Source organism: Betta splendens, chromosome 2 (assembly GCF_900634795.4).
Source record: "Betta splendens chromosome 2, fBetSpl5.4, whole genome shotgun sequence".
Lineage (NCBI taxonomy): Eukaryota > Metazoa > Chordata > Actinopteri > Anabantiformes > Osphronemidae > Betta > Betta splendens.
Genome location: NC_040882.2, coordinates 24,732,011 through 24,747,626, shown reverse-complemented (window position 1 = coordinate 24,747,626; position 15,616 = coordinate 24,732,011). Strand labels below are relative to the sequence as shown.

At 49.2% G+C, this 15,616-nt stretch overlaps 2 protein-coding genes across 51 annotated transcripts in view; one reads left to right on the top strand and one right to left on the bottom strand.

The window, feature by feature from the left end:
* Positions 1–15,616, top strand: part of LOC114851386 (5,6-dihydroxyindole-2-carboxylic acid oxidase-like) — a 323,305-nt gene that overhangs the window by 86,376 nt on the left and 221,313 nt on the right. The window contains exon 3 of one of the 2 annotated variants that reach the window (XM_029143236.3): positions 12,486–12,593. The exons of the other annotated variant lie outside the window; for it this stretch is intronic. The gene's annotated coding sequence lies outside the window, so the exon portion shown is untranslated. The remainder of the gene's footprint in view (positions 1–12,485; positions 12,594–15,616) is intronic. 2 annotated transcript variants of the gene reach the window in all.
* Positions 1–15,616, bottom strand: part of LOC114851385 (receptor-type tyrosine-protein phosphatase delta-like) — a 269,652-nt gene that overhangs the window by 96,216 nt on the left and 157,820 nt on the right. The window contains exon 1 of one of the 49 annotated variants that reach the window (XM_029143185.3): positions 9,085–9,485. The exons of 47 other annotated variants lie outside the window; for them this stretch is intronic. The gene's annotated coding sequence lies outside the window, so the exon portion shown is untranslated. Of the gene's footprint in view, positions 1–9,084; positions 9,486–15,616 lie in introns of those variants that run through there. One more of the 49 variants, XM_055503804.1, reaches the window with a different exon arrangement.

The window sequence follows — 15,616 nt, the reverse complement described above, 5'->3', positions numbered from 1 at the left end:
TGTGAGGAGTTAAACAATGGCAGCCAAGTGTTCGCTGTAAGGAGACCACAAGTTTGAATAGGATGAATAGGGATTCGAATAATGGACTGGTTTGAATGTGTGATGTGGTTTCTTTGTGTGCTACAGAAGTAGCACGGCACAGTTTGACTAATCCAGAAAGCGTCTTGCTATAAGACTTATTCAGAGGCACTTCTGATCAGCGGGTCTGCACTGAAATACTAGAATTATAGATCAGCTGTGCGTATTATTATAGATCACGCTCCTCGCTGTTAGGTATTCTATCAAACTCATTAGGCTCAGACTGTATTGTCACTTCCCTTGACTTGGCGCACAAACACGAAATAACCTCCTATAGGGCATAAGAGGGAGAAATCAGCTGCATAGAATTTTCCCTTTACAGAGTCATTTTCTGCATTTCAATCATGACGTCAGAGCTCTTAATGAAGACAGCGTAGCTCAGCGCCGCCGAGTTCTGCACAGCCAGTCTAAAGATTTTATTTCACCGCTTCCACAGCTTGCCTTATTTCACTATGGCTTAATGAGAGTCGTTTGGAATAATAGGCCTCCATTGAACTGAGGCATCTGCATCCACACAGCTCCTAAATGAGTGAGCTAATTTCCAAAGATAATCACCTCTCCTGCTGTGTTTTTATGCAGAGATGCTGTAAATTTTTAGCCTTGGATTTAATGAAGTCAAAAATTGCTTCCAGTCCTCTTGTAAGGTTTATACGGAAGCTGGATGTGTCACTAATATTTGTCTTTACATTGTAAAGTAAAGGCTTTTATTTTCTCAAATTTAAAAACTTTAGTTATTGAATCAATATTCACATCTTATTTATTCAGTGGCCCAGAGGCTGTTTTGATAGATGCATTTTTTAGGGTTTATTTCTGCAGTCCAGGCCAGCGACATCATTTAAACGTGGCCGTGCTCAGACACTGGTTTAAAGGTTGTGCTCAGGTCAGACACCACAACCTCCTGGAAAGAAACCCTCGCCTTCACTGACTTCAAAGCAACCTCACTCTGCTACACGAGTGTTTCGACCAGGCCATTGAAGCGCGTCACGCTGCTTTAGAGTCATAAAAAGAACAACAAACACTTTTTACATGTTTCCAAGAGCAAACAAGTGAGATTTCTTAGGAGGCCCGGGTAATGAAGTCCTGTGGGACATTCAGAGACACAATTAAAGTATGAAATGAGTTCCCTCTTCCACCGCCCTCTCTTGTCTAGTCCCAGTGTGTGTGTGAGAGTATTGTCACTGATGACACTGTGGCCGTGGCGTCATGCAGTCACTGCAGATGGCAGTGGAGAGGAAAGGACTCGATGGAACGACGGCTGGGGCCACTTCGACAGAGACTCCTTGTCAGAGGAAGTAGGAAAGGTTGCAAACGGTGACAGCGGCGTAACGTCCGAGTCACCGAGCGACGCTTTCATGCATTTACCTTCCCTCTTCCACATGCGAAGGCGTCTTTAGGAAGAATGCCGTGCGTGCCCTTTTACTCGGGGAAAGGTTGCACTGGAGGCAACAGAGACTAAGCTGTTTATCACATTCTCTGTGTACGTATGCATCCGGGCTTGAGAGACGCTGTCAGTAATTTGGCAGCATTTACAGTACTTTTACCCCCGCGGCTCTGTTGTAGCAGCAAAGTGGCCATTTCAAAAATGTATACAATAGGAAAGAAGCAGCAGTAGGGGCTAATTCCCCGGTGCAGCGTTATGCAGGCTGGCACCGAGCGGATGAGCAAGGCAAGAATATGGCTTGCAGCGAGCCTGAGACATTCTCCTCACAGCCTTGTGTTTAGCTTATCACAATAGACAGTTGGGACGCTTTCCAAATAACGGCAGAGGGTGGGAAGATGGGAGCAGCAGCAGTAAGTGGGAAGGAAGGGACTGCATGGTGATGTGTTCTCTTGGCTACTACGACCTTTCTCTGTACTGTACTGTAAAACAGGTTCACTCCTGTGAAGCCCAAGGGCCGATAACAAACCGTAACATTTAAATGGCCGTCCATCTGCGCTTACTCGATGTCCCTCTAATACTTTCAAAATAAACCCTGCCTTAATTGACACCTTTATTCCCGTCCAGGCCTGAGGCAACCCATCAAATTATGGATGACACTTAAAGTTAGTTTGCCATTTTACAGGACGTCTCCATCTCGCTAACATCTGCAGGCACAGTGGTTGGGTTACGCTACAGATCTGTCATCCCCAGTTGCCTTCAAACCATTTGTGAACTCAAGCAACGCTGATGTCTCCTTTAGGTGATTACGTATAGAAGAATATATCTTTTACATGCCCAGTTTTTCCTTGTTTATGTTGTTTCCTATTCCACAAGTTCCACCTCATCTTAACCTCTGGTCCTACGGATTATGAATTGTGTCGGCGTGTGTACCTTTTACGTGCTTTTTCCATTGGTCTCATGTAATCCCGCTGTCTCAGACTTGAGCATATCCGTACATGCCCAGGACGTTACTCTTCGCTGCGCGGTGACGCAGTCGCAGGCATCGTTACACTGTGTAACCCGAGTATCAAGTTGTCGAACCTTCACAGACTAGAAGAGAGGGAAAGCCGGAGCCAAGCATTCCAGTTCCCACGGACAAACTCTCCCTTTTTTCAATTACACACGCACACACTGTGTGATGGTGTCCTGTTACAGTGATGCTAAAACTCTCCTGGAATGTTTCTGTGGGGTAGCACACATGCAAGGACAAGGTAGGGGTAGGTGAGGATTAAATGTGGCAGCTAGGATTACCCCGCCTTATACCCGACATGGACCTTCCTTGAATAGCATGAGAACGTCAGAGGACGGTCTTTGTCTTAGAGCTTGTGGAAAGTCGCGTTGACAATGTTTGGGGATTTAATAGACGCTCTCCTACGTGTGTACCTTTGAGCATGGGTGGCGTGTCACTGACGGCGCTTGTCATTTGGCCAGTTGATGGAATAACTGAGCTAATGTTCCTGCTGTAGCTCATCTCAATCTAGTAAATCTCAACATTAAACTGTAATGATGTAGATCCACGTTCCACACAGTGTCATAAATAAACCAGTGACCTCATTGGGTTTGGGAGCAAAGCTTATTTCTCCGCTATCTGTGCTATGTTCAGCCATTCTGCATGAACTTCATCTAAGAGTAACCCAAGTCCACTAAATAGCTCTGGCTAAAACTGCCTCGCTATGTTTAACTGTTGCTATCGTACCTCCCTGAAGATTTGCATATACACGCGTCCAAATATAGTTAATTGCCAAATGTGTTCATGGGGCTGAGAGAGCTGTTGCATACTGATGCCTCATAGCCTCATTTACTGAGTCCTGTGACCGATACCAGGCCAGTATTCTACACTAATGTCTAGATCCCCCCAAGTAAAAATATGACTGTTGCTCACAGCCTGTTACCTAAGAAATTTAAACACTGGTATTATTCTATAAATACACTGGTGGGTCATGCGTGTTTTGTAGTCTGACTAAATATAAACAAGGCCAGTTTGTGCAGCGTTATCTAAAACGGTGTGATGCAACGCTCTGAAACCGTTCCTAAAATATACATGAAAAAGGAACAGAGAGATTTACCCGTTATTTTGTCAGAGCTGCACAACCTTCATGCGTCACCCTTAAATTATCACAACAAGGAAAGAAACGAGCGAAGGAAGGAAGAAGAAAGCCTGAATGAAAAAGCCCAAGACGACTCGAGCATCAAATGAAGTTGTCAGGATTGCTAACGCCGCTGAAGCACATCTGTATGAGCAGCACTTCCATGCTGCTGCCACAAAAAAAGACAAAATACCAAAAGGTTTTAGTTCAGGTGTTGGCAGGTTTGAAATGGGCAGGATAAGGAAGTGTTGCAACTCCCATTACTGCCTCATACGCGCCCATCTCTTTCCCACACAGAGCTCCGTGTTCCCCTGAGGCGACCATTTGCTTTGCAAAATGCATGCATGAAATTCTTGAGACCAGCCTCCCCGCAAGAGCCTAAATAATAGATTACCAACACAGCATCCAGTCTGTAGCATAGCTCCAGCCCCAACTGTCTGGCCTCATTAGGAAGGGAAGTGTAAAAGATAGCCAGCTGCTAGCCCAGGTGATAGCACTCAGCTCTGGCCTTTGGCAGTGGCGGCCCACCCTAAAGAGAATATACGGCGTCTCGCTCTGCCCGATTCATCTTGTAATCCGCCTTAAAGCTGCTAAGCTTCCGTTGATGGCAAATGAATGGAGGCCAACGGATGGGAAGATGGAGACAGAGCAAGAAGAGTGAAGAATCCAAATCTGCTCGATTTACCCACGAGAACCCGCAGAAGACGCTCGACTCGGGCCGTCTGGTCAGAACCAGAGGTGACCTGAACCATTTTCATCAGTGATTTGCCCTCATTCTCCCTCCTTCCGCCCGTCCTCGTATCTCTTTTCACTCCCTCGTAGCTCCGTGTCTCTCTCCCTCTCTCTCCCCATGTCGGCTTCCAAATCGCAGTCATTATACCGGACATGAAAAGTCATTTTAGTTCCGCCTGGCTTCTTCAAAGCAGCTAGCTATAATTGCAGATTGAGCGGGGAGAGAATGCAGGGGTTACACAGAACTTAAACATTGACTCCTAACCTTGCAGTAATGCGGGCATTTCCATTCAAACACGGGAAGGAACAAAGAAGAAGAATAAAAATATAAGCGTCGTATCCAATCAGTCTTCTAAATTTGCTGCCTGCTGTGCTTCTCTGTGTATGTTTAAATATCTCTGTGGGATTATGGGTCCCAGGTTGGGTCCCATATGGATTAAAAATCTTTTCTGGGATGGTGTACTGGTACCAGTACAGTCCCAGTCTCCTCCTTATTTCAGTGGAAAACCTACTGAGTTGTTCTAACTGCAAAAGCAAAGTGTTATTCCCAGGATTAGGTCTATAATATTTATGCAGTATTTTACTGCACATCCCTGTGTGCAGTTGCACATACTTCACCTTTGTGTGTCTGTGTGTGTGTGTACTTGTGTCACATTCAGCCCAGAAACAGTTTACAGTCCCTGAGGGTCCTATATACGTTGCACTTTCCACGTTTACGAGCTGGCCACCAGTCTGAGCCGCGCTCGGCTCCCTTGCACTTATCTCTCGTACCCTTCTATTTGGCACAGCGGGTTGTGTGATTGTTCTTGGAAAGAGCCTATCAGCCAACGGATCCATTTTTGACTTCTCCTCGCAAAGACCTTCATCATAACATCCCACTTCTGCCCGGCCCCAGACTCCAGCCGCAGAGTGCCTCCAAACAAACGTCTTTAGCTAAGTCATTCCCTTTGTGACAGGAGACGGAGGATGAGGCCATGGAGGTGGTAGTTAGAGAATATAGACTGGAAAATATGTCTCCTGCGCGAGACCCTCCCTGCCGTCCACTCGCTCACTCTCTTCGCCCCCCGGTTCGTGAAATCCAACCTCCTCTCGCTCTCTTGCAGGCAGAAACAAATTCTAAAACTGTCATACTTTAATTGAAATTCCATCACTTGTGTGGCTGCTATTGTGGAATAATTTGATAAAGCTGTGTGACATGAATGCACAGAGCTGCCTGCCACTTCCATTTCTTACCCCAGCTTTTATTTCCTCATTCCGCCGGTTATTCAAATGAACCTCGGTGGATTCTGCTTTGAGCTTTTCCAGAAAAATTAAGATAAGAGGAAATGAGACAATGGGAAGGGCATAAAAAAGAAATCATGTTTTGGATTGCAACACAATCAAAATGAAGTCCTTCAAAATATCGCCCGGCTGCCTTTTTTACCCCGTCCCCTTTTATTATTGCACTATTGCAAACAAGAATCACTAGTTTCTGCTGCGGTCTTTAGTTTCCAGCCAAATGCTTGTAACTGCCTGAGCGCTAACAGTGACAGGCTCTTAGTTGCTACATGGGATTTGATCCAATATGGAGGTCAAGGGCAGAATTCAAATTCTTTGCCAGTGCTACTGACCCTGATCCAAACCCACACCAGCACCCCCCCCCCCCACCCCCCACCCCCCACCCCCCGCATCTTCACAACTGGCTACAGGCGCTTGGCATCCATCACATCCCCCGAAACCCAATCTGCAAGTAAAGGACAGCTGCGGCCGAGAAGCCGCCCTCCGTTTCCGACACGTCGGTGCTTCCCCCGTATGTAACGCCTGGAGGCAGAGCCTGGAGGCCACGCAATCTGTGTTGTACCAACACGTCGCCGGAACATGTTGGAAGCGGCGCTGAGGAGACGCGTGCGAGTCGGATCCGGACCAAGTGATGGAGGGGAGGGGGGGGGGGGGGGGGGGGCGTCAGGCTACTTTGAGGAGACTCGTCTGTGACAGAAAGACGGATATGAGAAAAGATGGACACGGAAAAAGCAACAAAGAGTCAACACGAGTGAAGAGGAAGGAACAAGCTGCGCTCCCTCCACTGCCAAATAATATTCATGCCTCCGCTTCCCGCCCTGACAGGGTGATGGACAGTAGAGGTGATTTTGCCTGGGCGTGAAACAAGGGGCTTCTTATTATTCCAGCCCAGTGGCAACTTGAATATCAATAAAAAATGCTGGCGTCCCCCTATGTGTGTAAAACCAATGCCCCGTAGCGGTGGTTTTTATCAAGCAACCCACCCTTGACGCTAGTTACGCAGGACTAGAGGTTACGGCAGGAAACGCTTGCCAAGTAAATAAGTGAGTGAAGCGGCTGAACAGAGGGGAAAACATAGCGGGACCGGGGCCAAAGTGAACCAAGGGTAAAGTCATGATGGCTTCATTACGCGAGGCTGCGGCTCAGCGTTGTGCGAAATCAAAGCGCTTTCTCATTTGTCACAACGCATCACGCCGGCGCCGCTGAAGCGGGCTCGTCGTCGGATCCACGCCGCCGACTCGCGCGCGCACGGCGCCGCTAACCGGCGTCGGACGCGACGGGCGTTTCCCCAATGTGACCTCCATCCGCCGGCCGCCCACCCGGCGTTAAGGGCCACTGCTGGCATGAAATAAGGTAGAGCACACCACTGGATTACAGAGGGGTGATTGCTAACAGACCCGTCGCCACTCCAGCTCCTCCACCACGGCGCCTGGTGATTGTGGCCTCTGTGTTTACGTATCCATTTTTCTAAAGTAAGTGTTGATTTCTCATTCCACACCCGTAATAGGGGCCCCGGCCTTGGAGTTCCTGAAGTAGTCCTCACGCATGGGTACAAGTGTACGTACACACACACACACACACACACACACACACACACACACACACACACACACTTTTGGTTTTTTTTTTTCATTTAATTTTTTTAAATAGACTGAGTCAGACCTACGTGTCTGATCTAAGACAACGGGACTGAGCGTGTTTTGGAGCACTCGCTTTCACCTGCAAACCGCGCTGTTCTTCCTGATGCTACATTAAAGCCACTGCGTTCAGTTCACACGTTCACACAGGAGCTACTGCAAAATGACATAAGCTTAGAAAAGTCATCAAGACGCCGTTGGAGTAAAACACTGTTCAGTCAAAATTCCCCGTTGTCACTTCCAGACGCTGTAAAATGTGGATCTGATTTTAGAACGCGCTTCAGGCAGCAGAGTGTTGAAACGCTTTTATTGGCAGACGTGTGAAAAGTGTCTGACTCCGTTAAAGGCACTTTCTAAGCCCTTATATCATTTTTCAATTTAATGGCTCGCGCACACGCACTCTGTGAGCCTTCTGCTCTACACTTACCGGTTCGCTGTTTACATGAAAGTTTTTTTCATTAGAAGCTACTTAATATTTGGGTGAAGAATGCGCGTCTGAGAGGAAAGATGGCGGCATCAGCGTCGCACTCTGCTCCGTTCAGCTGCTTTGGACAGAACCACCTTGGTGCACATCCATTTTGTCTGTCTTTTTTTTGCGCTGCCGTCGCAACAGCAGAATCGGAAATCGAACGCGTGGCGACGGCCTTAATTGCGCTATGTTCAAACTGGGCGAACGCTAATTGTTTGAGCTGGGAACTGAAGCGCTGGAGGCTGTGCTCACTGGACATAAACACACAAGCACCGTGGAAATGGACACACAATCTCACACAGCCTTAACTAGCGCAGAGAATCCTTCCAGGGGTCAGAGGTCACGTTTCACTACTTTCACTTAAGAACACAACATCTTCATCTGCTCCCAGCTTTTGCCCATCAGCTGTTTTACAACTTTGAACTAAACAAACGTACTAAACAAACAGTCCACGCTCCAAGTTGGACCTTTTCTATTAAAACAACAGGACTGTGATGCTACTGTGACTAACTGGCCTCTCCACTGCACCCCCCTCTCACTGGAGAGGATGAGGATGAGGCCCCTAGTGGTCCGACGGCGCACTGAGCTCAGGTGCTGTGTTCGGCTCCACTGGAAACAAGGCTTCACTTTCACCTGACGGACGGACGGACGGACGGACGGACGGACTGCGGGACCGAGCCACGTTCTGCTGCTTTTTAAACGCTCCCCGTCTTTAAATAGCGCCGTCTACTTTAAACCCCGCGAAAATAAAAGCGCGTTCTAAAAATAAGGCGGATAAAACGAAGGATCTCTGGAGAGTTGCAGGAATGCACTTTGAAAATTCTTCCCAATCGAGCCCGTGGAAAAGGCTTCCACAGCTCTAAAGGGCGCACTGATGAACCGCATTAACATGACAGTGCGGCTTCAAGTGGTGCTAAAATAGCGCGTCTGAGTTTGAGCTCGCTGGGCTTGTTTCTCTACAAAGAGGCAGAAATAAGAGCTGCCCTCCGTCCACTGCCACTGAATCTGATAGAACGACGCTTTACGGGACGTCGACTCCACAACGACAGCAGCCCAGCTCCACGTTCACGTGTGTAGATGTTCCGGTGTCGGTCGAACCGGTGCAGCGGCTTCGCGGCGCCGTTCGGCTCCCGTGACGCCGGAAGCGCCGCCGGCTCCATCCGAGGTTGCGCGCGACCAGAACCGTAAACTATGCGTGAAATTGTTCGCCACATGAATCAGAGGGTCGCGTGACCGACGCGGCCGCCGGCGTGGACACAATAGAAGCCGCGGGACTGCGTGGAACGGCTTGCCCATCACATGCGCCCGCGAACTTCCGCGCTCGACGCGCACCTGGAATCACTGCGGCAGCGACCTCGCGCTCCGAACTCCCCGCTCGCTTACCTTCTCACCATTTTGCGGTCACTTTGAAAGTCGGTCTCTTCTGTTTTCTTTGCGGAGACAAGTCGTGAGTTGCCCGAGTCTCTTATTTTACATCCACTAATCACAGCCGAGTTCCGCGGAGGTGGAACAACGTGGAGGCAAGAAATCCGTCCTCGGGGTCTTCCTCGGTTCTCCCCGTGTTGTTGGCGCTTATTTGGCTTCTTTCCTGGAGTTGTCCGTCATCGACGCGTCGGGGCGACAGGGAGAAAAGCACGCACGTGGAGCGCGTACACTGTATTCTCTGCTCTGGGTCTGTACGTGTTGTGCTCGTTAGATCTTAATTGAATTGTACGTGGCGAGACTGGTTGTGTTTGGAGAGTGCGCTGTGACTGGGACACACAGCGCCGCTCGCTCCCTCTCTCTCTCTCTCCCCCTCCGTATGTCTGGCAGTTTCTCTCTCACCCTCTCTCTCTCTCTCTCTCTCTCTCTCTCTCAGATCACAGCGCAGACTAAAACCCGCGGCAGAGAAAAACGGGAAAATGAGCGAGTGACAGTCACACACACTTGGAGAGCGAGCGAGAGAGACAGGAGTGTGTGTCGGGAGGTGACGTCACTCAGCGAGGTGCTCGCCTAACTCCCCTGGATGACCCCCCCCCCCCATCCGCCCCCAAGTCCACTGCAGGAATGTGCACTTGGCCGCTGCTATTTTAGGGGAACATTTGTGTTAAAGGGAGATTTAGTGCGTATGTGAGACAGACTGTTTGACTTGGTAATTATTTTCAGATGGTGAATCGTGAGAACACCGGCGCATGCCGGAGACCACATCCGTCTGTCTACGAGCGTAGCTGCGTTATTAAACAATAAAAATAACTTGATTTGAATAAATCAGTCAGTAATGAAATGAGTTAAACATGCTGCATTGAAGGAAAAAGATCTCTAATCGTTAGAGTATATGTAAACTGTAAGTAAAGAATCATCTGAACTTATGCCTGCAGAATTATAAGTACCTGTGTTAATACAAATACACGTAATAATGTGTGTGCTGGCGTTTATTCTGCCCCCGTGCTCTCTGTCCGTCCTCTGCAGGCAGACCCTTCGTTTGTACAGTAACAGACTTGAGCTGTGTGTCTGGTCTGTGCTACACCGTCGTATTCGTCACTGGTCACGTACAGTAAAAATAACATCCTGACTGCACAAACAGAGCAGTGTGCGGGTGTTGGCGGCTGGTCCGTGTGCAGGTGCTGCCTCCAGCCTGACGCGCGTTAATGCATTCTACTTAGGGTAATGTCTGCGCTCTCCATAAGATGTGCTGTCATGTACAATAAGGTCACAGACGCGCTGCCAACCCCCGCAGGGCTCTTCCATTGATTTAGTTGTCAGCCTGGGCCTGAAGTTGCGTCTGCTGAGGAGACAAATCATCCGGCGCTTTGTTTGTCTTTTTATAGAAGTCATTCCTTCTGTATCTTGGAACTGCATCAGCGAACGTCCTGTTGAGCATTAACCTCCGTAATCCATGTTTCCAGTCATTTATGTCACGTAATGATTCCCAGACGCGACCCGTCCCGTCACCTACCAGGCACCGCGGAGGATAAAGGGCTACGGTGACGCTGCACCTGATCGCACAGCCGGCGCCGAGTCCTCTGATGTAGGACTACAGAAAAATAACAGCGCTGGCCCGGGGAGACTCATGACTATGACCAATTGTGTTTGGAGAAAAGTTGCTTTTGTGGCAGCAGCTCAAACCTTGTGATGAACAGCCTTGCCCTGCAGACACAAACGTCTAGCATCCCACAATAGTCATCTGGAAAACAGAGCGACAGACTACTGCAGTCAGCAGATCGCTTTTCCTACCTGCACTCCGGCATGTTGTGCGTCTGAGTAACCGCGATGGTGATTTATACCTGCAAATTACACCGCGCTGTGTTTCGTAAGGGCAGGATTGGATGCAGCCTCCGCATGTAGATTCAGAGGCCAAGAGAAGGTGTTGGTAGTGCGACAATGAACAATGGAAAAACTTGACGAAATTACTGTTATGTGAACTATTGCCCCGGAATGCTGGCTGTGAGAAAAGCATCGTGGGAGTGATGGTTGTGTCTAGAGGCGCAGTGTGCTGTAGATCACAAATGTCTGATTATCTGATTTTCTGCACAGCAATTATTTGGAAAATATTCTTATTTATCAGGAGGGTTAGTCTGAAGGTTGGACCGTGTTTTGGTTGTGGAGATAATAAGGCGTCCTCCACGCGTCCAAACATTGATAAACCTCACTTGTCCGTAACAAAGGCGTTTTCGGTGAAGACCTGTGCCACCATAACCAGGCTGGGATTTCGACTTTATTCGCATGAATCTGTGACTGTGATGAGACAACGGCTCATTCTGTCTGGAATTGTGCTCTGCATCTGCTTGTGCCTTCTTGTTCTTGGCACCAGCTGCATCGGTGATACCAAAGCACTTACTGATAAATGAGGGCAAGGGCTGGATTCATCAGGCGCTGGCCCATAATACCTGAACTTTGTCACCACACAGGCTGCAGCAGGTTCTAAACAACACGGTGTTGATATGTTGTGTACAACACAACTACATTCTGCATGTTTGCCTAATAATCTTTCCAGTGATGTCATTCCATTTGACAAGTATTGTCTTTGCTGTGAGATGATGACAGCACAATATTAAATAAGCCGGCGACGTTCGATATGCCGCCCTGGGCGTGTTTACGTCCTTACATATGTAGGGTCATGCAAAGTGTAGCACAGATTGGCATTCACTATGCAAATGTAATGCAAATGCCGCTAAGGATGCTAAAGGTTATACAGTATCAATATGCATTTGCTTTGGATGAATAATGTAAGGTAATAAGCAAATGTTTGATGTTCTCTGTGTTCCTCTGTGTAACCGTCTAAATCTGCAGGGACTATTTTGAATTAGCTTGAATATTCTCATTTCCCGTCTTCTTTTCTTTCCTCCAAAGCCGCGGTGGCTTTTGTGCAGGCTGCCGTGTGTAATGACAGCGCTGGGCTCAGTACGTCTGGACCGAAGCTGAATTATTTTAGACTAATAAATATTTTTGCTTTTTTGCAGAGATTGCTATGATATTTTGTGGGGGCAATGCATTATCTCCAGAGGATAGCTCTTAACTTACCCAGTGAAGCATCTGATGAGCCGCCTTTTATTTAACACTGTACCTCAGTCCTTCAAGGCTCTTTTGTGCCATGGTGGTAGTTTCTTACTGTGTCTTTATGCTGTAAATAAAACATTCTCTGTGCAGCGGATCAGTTCTTAGATTTGGGAGAGTTCCTGTTTAATGGGCACAGTGTTTATCTGCATGGGGACAGAAATACTTCTCTTCAACTCTAAAGTGTCTGTTTAAGTGAGTGAGAAACAAACAAGCAGCGCAGGTAGAAAATCAATCATCCCTTTCTTTAGGAGAAGACGCTTCATGTTCGCGCTGCTAAAAGAGGCTGGAGGAGATGTTTGTCAGATGAATTTACAGCGTGGACCGGGCTCACAGGATTCTGGAGCTGCGTAGATAAGGTCAGTTCATTGTAACTCAATCCTGTAGGTTCCATAGGCGTTTGGCACCTGTTAGCAGCTCAGGGGGCTGAGGCCAGCACCGCTTTAGCATTTGGGGTTCTGCAAACAGTCTTTTTCACACAAACGCTGCACCAACGAAAGTGAAAATGCAAACGCTCTGTCGGCCTTTAATGGTGTAATATGGCTCATGACTGCGCTTTCTCACCCCTGACACAGTCAGTGAGTCCAGTCTGTGCGGCCTAAAGACAACAGCATCCGTATGAGGAAGAGGGAGAACGACAACATGTCTGAATCAACAAGGGGTGGTTGTTTTTTTAGCATTTCACACCTCACAGTTGATCCATTTTTAGTCCCGCGTCCTCCAGAACCACGATCAAGTAAATCAGTCATTGTAAAATTAATTTTCCCCATCAAGCGCGACTGCTGCTGTTCGGGATAACAATCTATCTTAAGCGGATAAATCTAATCCAATGTGTTGAGACGGCTGGAGATTGACTTGTTTATGGCCGCTGCCCAAGCAGGGAGGGGGAGGGAGGGGAGGGAGGGGAGGGAGGGGAGGCGGCTAAGAGCGACAAATGCCAAGGTGATATTATACACACCTCCAGGGCACAAAAATGTAAACCAACACCCAGCGCTAGTCCTCGGCAGAGACACTAATACTTCTCCGCTTCTTCGACTCTGTCAGACGTGATGGATGGCGAAGCGCACGGTCGCGCTTTCATGAGCAATTAACACGGGAGGCGGAATAGCTCCGTGGTTCTCTGCCGGCAGAACCCGAGTCCTGTGATGCGGCTGAGATGATGGCGAAGCAACGTTTACGCCGATAAGTAGGAAGTCTGCAAACGCATTGTTGCGATGGCAGGACGTCGCACACGGAGCCGTTCACTGTAGAGGCGGTGGCGGCAGCTTTACGATTGGTTCAGTGACCTCAGGAACGCGGAAACCACTATTATTTTAATTAAATGACTCCAGTTCCTGCTGGCGTCACCATAGGATCCATTCATCCTGACACGGTCACGTACTGTAATCAGCAGCTCCTCAGTCGTTGCTGAGAGCTGAGTGTTCAGATTTCACCTGTCCTGTACATGTGCTGTAGGTCAAAGGTCAATCCACTTCTCACATGCTACCTGTCGCTCAGAGCAAACGGTGACGAGAGAGAGAGGTTTTCAGGGTTTGTGTTTAACTGAACTTTGGGTTTTTGGAGCCGGCCGCGTGAACGTGGACTGGACCCGGGTGTAACACATTAGCTCACTGTGGCGCAGCGCTGCCAGCGGTTACAGGTTAGATATTAACTGTGGCCTGTGTTCCTGCTGACGCCACGTAGTCCGCGCTGGCGCGGCAGCGTTTGTGTGATGGGCTCAAAGGCGGAGGCCAAAGAAGCGGCATGCGTCCAGATGACGCTGAAGGGAGCTCCAGCGCCCATTGTTCTCTGTACACCAATCATGAGATAATGACGGCCACCAGCTCATTGTCATGGGGAACGCGCTGCTGTTCTAAGGAGGCCAATCTGCTCTGCCGCGTGACCTCGACAGCGCCGCCTGTCACGGGCCGCGCCGCGACAAGAGCCGCGCGCTTGCTCATCCGTCCTGGGACTGCTGAGTCATGAGTAATCAATATCACCCTATTATGATGTCAAGCGGAATCAGATTTGCGACGCGGCCGGTGCAGGGGACATGGGTCCGATGCAGTTTAGCGATGGCACGGGGTGCAATGAGCTGAAAAGCAATTAGGTCCATTAAGAGATCGGCGGAGATGGCGAGAGCGGCCACGCTGAGCGTCAGCCGAGACTCAGAGCGAGCGATCCAGGCAGCAGAAGGGGTTCACACAGATCGGTCCAGTCCTGGCTGGCCGAGCCGCTCTGTGGAACCCGGCTCACGGCATCTGTCCACTAAAGCGCTGCAACGACGCGCTCAGCGCCTGACCGGCGGCGGCGCCGGCTTCGTCGCGCTGGGCTTGGGCGGCGGACGCGGCCCGTTTCAGACGCCACGTCCACGCCGCCGCCGCGCCGCCGATGATCAGTCCACACAAAGTCACATCTGCAGCCGTGGAGGGAGGACGGCAGGTAATCTGTCCTCCTCCAGCCACAAGCATCTGTCAGCATCTGTCTCCATGGATACTGTTGGATGCATTAGTCACTGCTTTTATGTTACGCACCGCTTTCCATGCAAATGCAGAGCAGCTCCAAACAGGGAGCACGTGCTCTTTGTGCGTTACTGTACGTCACCGCGGGTCGGGTTGTTGTGGTCAGACGACGCTATCAGTCAAAGGAGACGGACATTTGGCTGCGTGTCGTTGACATAATGAAGAGGCAGAAGAGGCTGCGTTTGCTGCAGGCACCGCCCCGCGTTCACACAGACGAGGCCAATCATTAAAGACAAGTATTGTTAGCGCTGCTCTGATGTGACGCCGTGACTTTGTTGGGCCTTTGTTTGTTTGCCCTTTGTCTTTGCGTTGCATTTGACTCCATTCAAACAGTCACTTAAAGCTGCTGCACTTTTTCTCTCGCTTTCATTTCGGTGTCAGTGTTTATTTACTGGGCCGCTCTTCTCTTGTGCCCTTTTCTCTCGTCCCGCTGTTAATTCATTTGCCTCTGTACCACGTTTACGCCAAACTCAGTAACACCCATGGCGTCTCTCTCTCTCCCTGTCTTTCAGTGAGAGCGCTCTGCCATCGGGCTTTTACGAGAAACCTCTCGCCATAGGCGATTGATCACAGTCATTGTTTGCACCGGGTCCTCCATTTTACAGTTGAGTGTTCATGAAAAGAAGACTTTGCCAGTGCCGTCAGCCCCCTCCCACCCGAAATACACTCCCTCCCTCCCTCTCTGGCCAGTGATGCCCCGCTGACATTTTCACAAGCACACCTTCATCAATTTCACACCTCTGATGCCCTTCTATGCCAGTCTGGAAGGGAGGTGAATGATGGGTGACTGCTGACAAAGCTAACATGAATTCAAAGGCGGGTAGTGACCAGATTTGGAAAGTGAGGGCACGGAGGGTCATAGATAAGTGTGTGATGAAGCA